The sequence below is a fragment of the Aythya ferina genome (assembly GCF_964211825.1).
Source record: "Aythya ferina genome assembly, chromosome: 5".
Classification (NCBI taxonomy): Eukaryota; Metazoa; Chordata; class Aves; order Anseriformes; family Anatidae; genus Aythya; species Aythya ferina.
Window position 1 is genome coordinate 53,929,672 of NC_140301.1, and position 9,409 is coordinate 53,939,080.

Consider the following 9,409-nt stretch of genomic DNA (forward strand, 5'->3'; position numbering starts at 1 on the left):
TGTTTATTTTAAAAACACAATAGGACTGAATTCTTATGTCTTGTGATGCTGAAAAGTGGAGTGTAGTGTACCATGTTATCCAGCTGCCCTGACTGTTCAGATTGGAAAACTGTCCCAACTGAAGACCTCCTGCCTGTGTCTTTAGGATTCCTTTCAATGCAAATGAAAGCATTGTGTGGGTGGGGAAACAGGAATGATACACATCTAAATCTTGTTCTGATAGTCACTGATGATGTATGTCTATATCGAGGAGCATTCCCAAATGCATGTTGAGATTCTGAAATAAAAGCAACTCAAACTTTTTGGAAGATAGTCAGCAATGTGATTGTTTATGAACCTATAAAGTCAAGGAACCCCATTTTAGCACCTAATTTTGAAAATATTAGCTTAAATGTTTTGACCTTCACTCTTAGAAGTCATATGGCATGTAATTACATAAATATTTTGCTTATTATTTCCTTAAAACTCCCGTTATGAAAGAACTGATCAATAAATTTTCCACAAAATTTTAGAGGAATCAGGGTGGAAGACTGTACAATTGAAATCTGAACAGCAGTACAGAAGGATTTTTCATTACCGTCTCGTTAACCAGAAAATTCATAACTTCAAGGTTCCAAGTAAAAGGAGGAAATAGTCTTCCTCCATTTGACAGAGATTTTGTTTTTTTGTGTTGTGTGTTTTATTTTTTCCTGATCTCTACTTAAGTATCTGAACTTTATGTTTTGTTTCCAAGTAAATGAAAGTGAATTGACTTTTTTTTTTGTCTTTCCACAAGTTAATTAGTAGCTATGGGAAGGAAGCAGTTAACAAGAGAGATAGGATCACACCTACTGTATTATTATATGCCATTCACGTCAACACATCCCAACTTCTTTAATAGATTTGTGTAGTATTTGACCAGTCTCCTTTCCAGACTTCATTTTAGTCATACATAAAACAGATGAAATGTTGATCTCATCAGAACAACTAAATGTTTACTTTCTTAATATTTGTTAAGCACTGGCACTTTCTTAGATTACAGGAATGAAATAAGTCAAAAATAAAACACACAGACTCCTTATTTAACAAGTCTCTTGAGACAGTTTCTTAGAAAATAGATTTTCAATGAGAAAATGAGTACATTACCCACACTAATACACAAAATGATCATTTCGATGCCTCCTTTTTTTTCCTTTTTTTTTTCACATATTTATTGTTACCAACAATTGTTCAGCAGCTGCATCCACCACTGGTAACTATAACCTGTATTTGCTGTTTCTTTAGTATTAAGATAAATATAATACATCCTGATTAACATAAATCAGGATGTATTTTTATATTGGTAAGATTTATCAGATTAATCCTGTGTGCTTGCCAGAAAAAAAAAAAAAAAAAGTGTTATACTGTGCACACCAAAATATATATTACAAAAGTGGGATCATATCACGGTATTCCAGTACACAGTATAGAATACGCTTTAGAATAGGAACTAGAATAAAAAGATGGCTTGCAGTGTTGTGCATAAATACTACATTCCTAAAGTCTATCTTTTATATTACAATATGTTCTTTTCTGAGTACATTTTAAGAGCTAAAATTCTACTATCTGGCTTAAGAGACTTAACAGACAATAACAATGCTCATTATAGACTTTTGGAACTAAATAGTACTTTGGAACTAAATAGTAAACCTGAATATTATAACTATTCTTTGTAATTAATGTTAACATCCTTATTCTATGTAGGATCTGCATTTAAACAAACTCCATAGCTCATTCCTTCCTTTTCTATTTGACATTGTTGTACTACTGCTGATTTCAAAACAAGCAACTGATCCACCTTGATACAAATGTATTTTTTAACCTTTTTTGGGACTTTTTTTTAAACTTTTTACAGAGTGAAATATTATTGATGAATCACATATTGGTCTCTAATTTTACAGCATTTTAATATAATCAGTTTCCAACAGAAAACTGAGACTGTTTTAACACTCAGGATTGCTCTAATGACTGCAGTGTCATACAGAGGCTTGGGCTTTCTAAAAGATTTTTCTCTTTAACAATTATTTCTCATGAAACTGTCTCAATGGTTTGTAACTCCTCTGCAAGGGCAATCGTTTGTCTTCAGAATAATAAGAAATTGACCATTAATGTGGCGAAATATCTTGAGTATCAGAATCTCAGGCAGTGTGCCACAGTTTCCCTAACACATTTGGGGATAAAAGTAATGGAACAAAGGGTTATAATAATATTTAGCTGAAGAACAAACCAATCTATCTCAAAGCAATTACAAGGAAAAAAAATCAAAATACAAATACTTAAATCTGGAACAAAAAATATGAAGTGTTACATAAGTCATAGGCACATGTATCCTGATTATGTAAGGTTATTAGGCAGTTAGTTTATATATGCTTTAAATATTAAATTAAATAAATATTTAAATACTTTAAATCTTTCAAATCTTTAATCTATAGTTTCCATCATTCCTGATACCACTCAGTTTTCAGAATTCTTCTAGTAATATGAAATAAATTTTTGTGATTCAAAGAAATCAGTAAAGAACTTAAGCAAGAAAGAGGCAATTGAAAAAAAAAATCCTATTGTATTTACATAATCTTCAAATTATATTAAACATTGAAAGAAATAAATATTTTGAGCACACAAAAAAAAAATAACATTAAGGGAAGTGAAAACATCAGTATCTACAAAAAGAAAAATAGATGTTGCAACTAATAGTTTGCAAAGCACCTAATTCTTCTTTTGCTGACTAGTTTTATGTGCTTAAAGTTCACAAAGATAACAAAACAAAAAAATGAATGGTAAAGAAAGCACAGTAAGGATGAGGTCTTGGACTTCTTATTCAGATGACTGTCTTCTGATGATAACAGAGAATGGAATAAAGGTTTTATTAAATATTTCCTTTAATAAGTCAGCTACTCTAAGATACCTTTGGGGTCATGTTTTCAGTCTGCTTTTACTACATTTACCTGAACATAAATAAAAAAAAAGACTCAGAGACTGGATATGTATCTCTAGAATTCCTTATCACAAAATCACTCCATGCTGGCAAGAACCCAGTTTAACCAGTTCCTAGAATCCAAGTTAGTAACTGGGAAGCAAACATAAAATGGGCAAAACTATTGCAGCTGGATGACTCTCTTCTTGGCTCATAACTCAGGTAAGGAGCTTTGAGTGGTCCCCTTTCTGTAACAGTGCAAGGGCAGATGTAAAAGTTCATTTAGGACCTGCTGGTCCTTTGCCAAGAAAAACAGTCCATTATCATTAAGTGTTGTGAATCATTGCTTCAATGGTTTTATCTTATGATTCTTACAATTACAAGGCAGTGCTTACAAATAAATTGTTTGGTTTTTTTTACAGTCATAAAGCTCAAATGCCCCAAATTCTACCCCTTTTTCCTACCCAGGCATCCCGTATTATAAAACATTGCTGTTTCACAATAGCAATGTTTCTTTTTTGGGGGGTGTTTTTCATGTGTCTGTGTTTCTTTGTTTAATAACTATTCCATGCATTAGTAAACAAAACAAACAAGCAAACAAAAAAGATGCTACTTCTATAAGTAACTAGCACTGTTCTACAAATCTCAACCATTTCCTAGAATGAGTTACTAAATTTCTTACTGTCTGTGAGACTTCCGCTTATGTGAGGACTGCCACATCAGGGACTGGTCAGGAATATGGCAAAAAGTAGAGTACTGTAACTAACATTGTTAATGCCTCTTTACACAAGATTACAGAGTCACATTTTCAAATCCTGAGGGGAATTTGGCTTGGTAGTTCACCTTCTTTGGCATTTTTAAAGAACAGAATGTAAGGTGCTAAAAACATTTATTTGGCAGGAAAATGGACTGAGACACTTCTTGAGGGTGAAAAAATGTCACAGTACTTGAGTCCAGGTATGAGAATTATTTTGTGAGGTAACAGAGAAAATGACAATTGCTGTGATTAATAGACAGAAAGAGATTATAGAGTCATGTTTTCATTTATCAAAAGAAATGTGATCTATAACAAACTCACAGCATTGTGTGTTTCTGAAACTATCTACTTACTTAAAATGTCTTTTGAATAGAAAATTATTTAACATAGTGATATTATGATCAACAGACATTTAGTAAAAATGGTTAGACTTTAAAATCTTGGGTTGGTTTGTTTTTTAATCTAGTTTTTAAAAAAAAATGTAGAAGTGAATTTGCTTTAGAACATAATTGAACAAGGAAACACACAAAAACTATATAATGAGATTATTAGTAGTAAAATATTTTTGTAAATACAACATTTGACGAATGTTGCTAATTACTCTATACACAAGATTGTATTCACAAATGGCAAAGAAGGAGGTAGAATTTAATAACTGTTTTTGAAGGTATGCCAATGAAAAATAGGTATTCTGTCCTGAAGAGAACAGGGACTGGCACAACTAGTCAGAAAATTTAAGAATTAGCATTATTTTAGGCTATTATAACACTGTACCACTATTTTGTTTAGGTGAATTGCTTATTATGCTTAAAACGATTAGTCCTGTAGAACTGTTTCCCAGTAGAGAGCTGCACAAATACAGAAAAAAGCACTTCCTGGAAAAGCTCTTTGGCTCCTCTATCTGTGAGTACTTTGGTTACAGGTTGTTTTGAGCAAAACTTTTATAACTCTTTCTTTATTTAGGATTTTTTTGTTTTTTAATTTTACATCTGTTTGATTTGGTAACATTAAAACATAAAAACAGGATGCCAAACCAATGCCACGCCAAACCAATCTAATGATCACTTCAGTACAAAGTCCTTCCAGCTGTAGCTGGCAACTCATGCTTCAGAAAAAGCCAGTAAAGAAATATGCACCCAGAAAATGTGTCATTTGCAAGTTGAAGAAACAACTCCCTCCTTGCTTTTAGAGTTCTGAGTTTAAAACACAAGGCATGAAATTTAATAGCAAATGACTCCCAGAGACCAATTATGAATGATTTTCCTTTTTCACAATGTTGAGCACTTACATATATTCCCATACACTCCCAATTCAGAGAATAGGACTATTGATTTTTTATGGAATAAGGAGCCAAGTTCTGGCCTTCAGTCCCACTTGGTAATAAACTTGTAGTTTTCTCATTTCCTACTACTGATAATGTGCAATATATATATTTTTTTAATAAAAAATAAAATAAAAAAAAAAAAGAATAAAAGAGAGAAGTAGTGATATAGCTTCTTTTTCAATATCACCAGTCAAAATTCCCTTTTTCTCATTCAAGACTTTTCATCAAAAAGAGAACATTTTCATCGGAATACATCAGATGGTATCCTATGTCTGTGTTGAATCCAAGGAAGAGCTATCCCTTTCACAATGCAAATTCTGATTTATACCAAGAGACACCTCTTTAAGAGAGCAAAGAACTGAGTGGTACTTTTTCTCACAAATTACATGAAGTTCTACATTGAAAACAGTTTAGTTTTCAAAAATGAATGTAAACAAATTGGTATAAAAATATGCCATCATATAAAATACGGCATTTAGCTATCATTTTTTTCTCTCTACCTTTTCTTAGTAACACATATTCTTCTGTTCATATTGCAGGAAATCACAAGGCAGGCATGTTTACTCCAGAAAGGTTTATCAGTTAACTAGGAATCTAACTTGGCAGTGGATTCTGCTTTCTGTAGAGCTACCTTATAAAGATTGTATATTTTATTCTATTTTACTTTTTAAATAAAAATTTATAATAAGGCTATTATGCGTCCTCTTCTATTCAAATCAATTCTCAGCAGATGCTTGTATGGTCTGTCTATTCAATTTATATTAAAAAGTAATGCTTAATGCTTTCCAGGTATTTAGCTCTGGCAGTAATACACATAGGAGTGAATTGATACTGAAAATTTGCATTAAAGCTAACATGACAGCAACTGAAATCAGTGAAGACAGACTTTCAGATTTGTTGTCATAGTTCTGCCACATACTGCTGGTCTGCTTTCTCTAACTGAAGATGTCAGGGCCTTTTCTTAAGACCAATTGTTTCCAGATGTACAGGATAGTGCCAGTGCAAAGAAAGAAAGAGAATGCATGCTTCCCACTGGCATAATTGAAATTGCAGTGAAAAGGCAGCCTCCACAAATCAAAATCAATCTCTCCAATGTATTTGTTTCTTCTTTTCTCTGTTACATATTGAATTTCTTTCTTATGTTTTTAGTCAACCACCAGAAAAACAGAAACACTGCCTGCATGGTCTCCCTGCCAATGCAATATGACTGTTTCTCTTTGCCTTATTCAGGGCAAGATGACAACCTTATTCACACTGAAGAGCACCTGCACTGATGAACTGAATTCAGTGAAGCCATTTGTGAAGTGCCATATTTACTATCTATGAAAGATCTAATGTTTCAATCATTGCATATAACCTGCAGTTACACTCCCAGTATCAGGGGCTGCTTCATGTTGTTATTAATGGAAATAGAGTATGCCTCTGCTTGACGTTCAAGTCAAGTTGAAGTTCACATTCTCGAGACCATTTGTATGCAACAATGTAGCTCTTCAGTAACCTGTGTAAAATGTGTGGTGATTTTATTTCCAGCATTTCTTCACAGATTTCTACTGGAACACACTGCCTTTACTGTACTTTTCTTTCTTCTCCACAGACAGCCCAGATATTAAAGGAGTACATAAAATGAACTGTGTTGTAGGTCAGCATAGAAGGAAACCATCAAAGGAGCTTTGGCAATTTTTCATGTGTTATTTCTCCTCCTAAGTAATTTCTGCAATGCAATTAGCAGTCAAGCTTAATTTGCTAATATGATAACAGATAAGTATTTTATATTTATTACAGAGCTCTTCTAATACCTATTCTATATTTCAGAGAAACACTGAAAAAAATTGCACTGCAATCCTAAATAATAAGCCATTATGCTCTAATACCTCATAGCCAAACACAATGTTTTCAAATGCTTCAAAATAATTCTTAAAATCCTGTGTTTGTATTTAAGGCAATCTTCTTACAATTATGAACATGTGAAACTACACATTATAACTAATATTTGTTTTATTGTAGTGCTATGTAAATAAAGTGTTTTTCCCATGAAGAGGTCCCTTTTCAAGGCAGGATATCTACAAAGAAAACATAACATTTTCCAAAGAATATTGAGTCATCAAATGAGCATCCATTTTTCAGTAACACAATATCAAGTTCATTTATTTTTAGTCAACAAGAATGCTAAAACATAAAATAACCCAAATAACAGTAAAGCCTACTTTCTTATGACTTTAGTTTATAAGTTCAGCATTCACAGAAACCAGAAACGCAGAATTCAAGAGGATCAGGCAAGTAGAAGTAGAAACAAGAGACAGATTCACTTGGTGATGCTGACTTGTTGAAGAGAACGGGGAGATAAGATCCAAGTTACTTTTCACTTTCAACATCACAAGCTTACTTGTAGTATAAGAGAGAAAGAACATCATTTTAATCAACTGCCTGGCCTGTCTTCATCCAAATAGATTGCAACTTGTTACTAACATACAGTTAATTTTCACAGATGTACATAAGCATTTCCTCCAGCACAGTTCCTTTTCAAAGATGCACATAACCATTTCTGCCATGACATATGGTTATTATTTTTTCCTGATATTGTTTTTCATTTCTTTATTTATCCACAGAACACACAAAGCATAGGCTGAAAGTCTGAGACTATTCTGTATCTTCCATTGATGATGTTCAACTTTCGAAGAAAAATTTCTAGAGGAAAAACATAATCTCCATGGCCATTCAAGCACTGGTGAAAAACACTGCCAACAAAATTACTGGTTGTTGTTTTCAATAGTTAGCTATATTGTGGGGGGACTGGACACATACAATTCATTAAATACAGTGCTGCGATCCACCATCATATAATATTTAGTCACTAGCAATGTGATCCAAAAGTAAACCAATGAATCAGAAGCAGAATGCTTTATAACTCACCACTAGCTGCTGAATAATATCTTTCAAGCCTAATAACATAAGAGCTCTTCACACAACATTTTAAAGTAATACTCTTCATTGCGTGGTTACATCTGACCCTTAGTGGACCACTACTTATTCTACTAGTAGTTTTATTGACACTTGAAGAATAGCTGTTGTATCATCCAAAAGGATCATTTGTCAGTTAATTATTGTTCTGTAGCTACATTTATGTTGTTGCAAATTTTATGCTTTCACATTGGAAACCACTGCAGTTTATACCATTACAGCAAACACTGCTTGAGGGAATTGTGGAACAAAGATGACAAGACAATAACTTCTCTCTGTGCACATGGGCTGTACAGATCAAGTATCTCCTTTGCTCCAAGTGCAGACATCAGGGAAAAAAAAAAAAAAAAAGAAAAAAGAAAAAAGAAAAAAGAAAAAAGAAAAAAGAAAAAAGAAAAAAAAAAAAAAAAAAGAAAAAGAAAAAACTGACATTTCACATTCCAAGTTGAAAGCTAAGAAAATAAACACTGCATTTTTATGTTTTTATTTTTGCTTTTGTTTTTTAAAGGCAAATCACATAAAATTAAGAAAAATATTTACTACATATTCTTCATACAGACTAACAGAAAAACAACTTGACACAATATGAGTAAATATTCATATGAATTAAAATATATGTATAAAGTTCAAGCAGCTTATAGGAACTGTGTAATACATACCAACATCAGTATAACCTACCATCAGTATCTGCTATTTTATATTATATGTTATATGTTATATGTCATATGTTATATGTTACGTGTTACATGTTACATGTTACATGTTACATGTTATATGTTATATATATAGCAGTGACATTTAAAAGGTACAATCCCACACCCTAAAACAGTCTAAAACAGACTGTTTGATAACAGTCTTGTTAAGGATAAGAGAAATGAAAGCACTGTTAAGGTACCTGGAATTGCTACACAAGGGAGCTGGCTGTAAGCCAAGTGGTCTTTGAAAGTAAAATCAGATCAGTAAAAACATCAACACATGAGTTCCAACCTGTCCTGATTTTTGCTTCCAGGGATCACTCCATATGAAAAGCTCGAGATGTGTCTAACCATGTCTTCTTTGTTTCCTGCTTTCTTTTTGCTTTGGCTTTACACGGGGCATACACGAGTAGGAAGCATAACTTCTTCATTCCCAAAGTACATTATTAGATAAAAATTCTCCAGTATGTGTGAAATAATAAAAAAAAAATACTCTGAGTTGTAGGATTTTAACATAGACACATTTCCAAACTTCAAGAGGATGTGCGAGAGATCATTTATTTTTTGTAACATCTATCTTCACTGTAAATAAATACACTTTCAGTCTAGACTGGCTGGCCCTTTCAGTGGGTAGTTTTGAAAAACTGATGCTTTGAAATCTCTGAGTTTATTCTTTTACACAGGTGTTTTTTTTTCCCTTTCATTTCTTTCCCTTAAGCTATACTCTAGAAGTTTGAAATTTG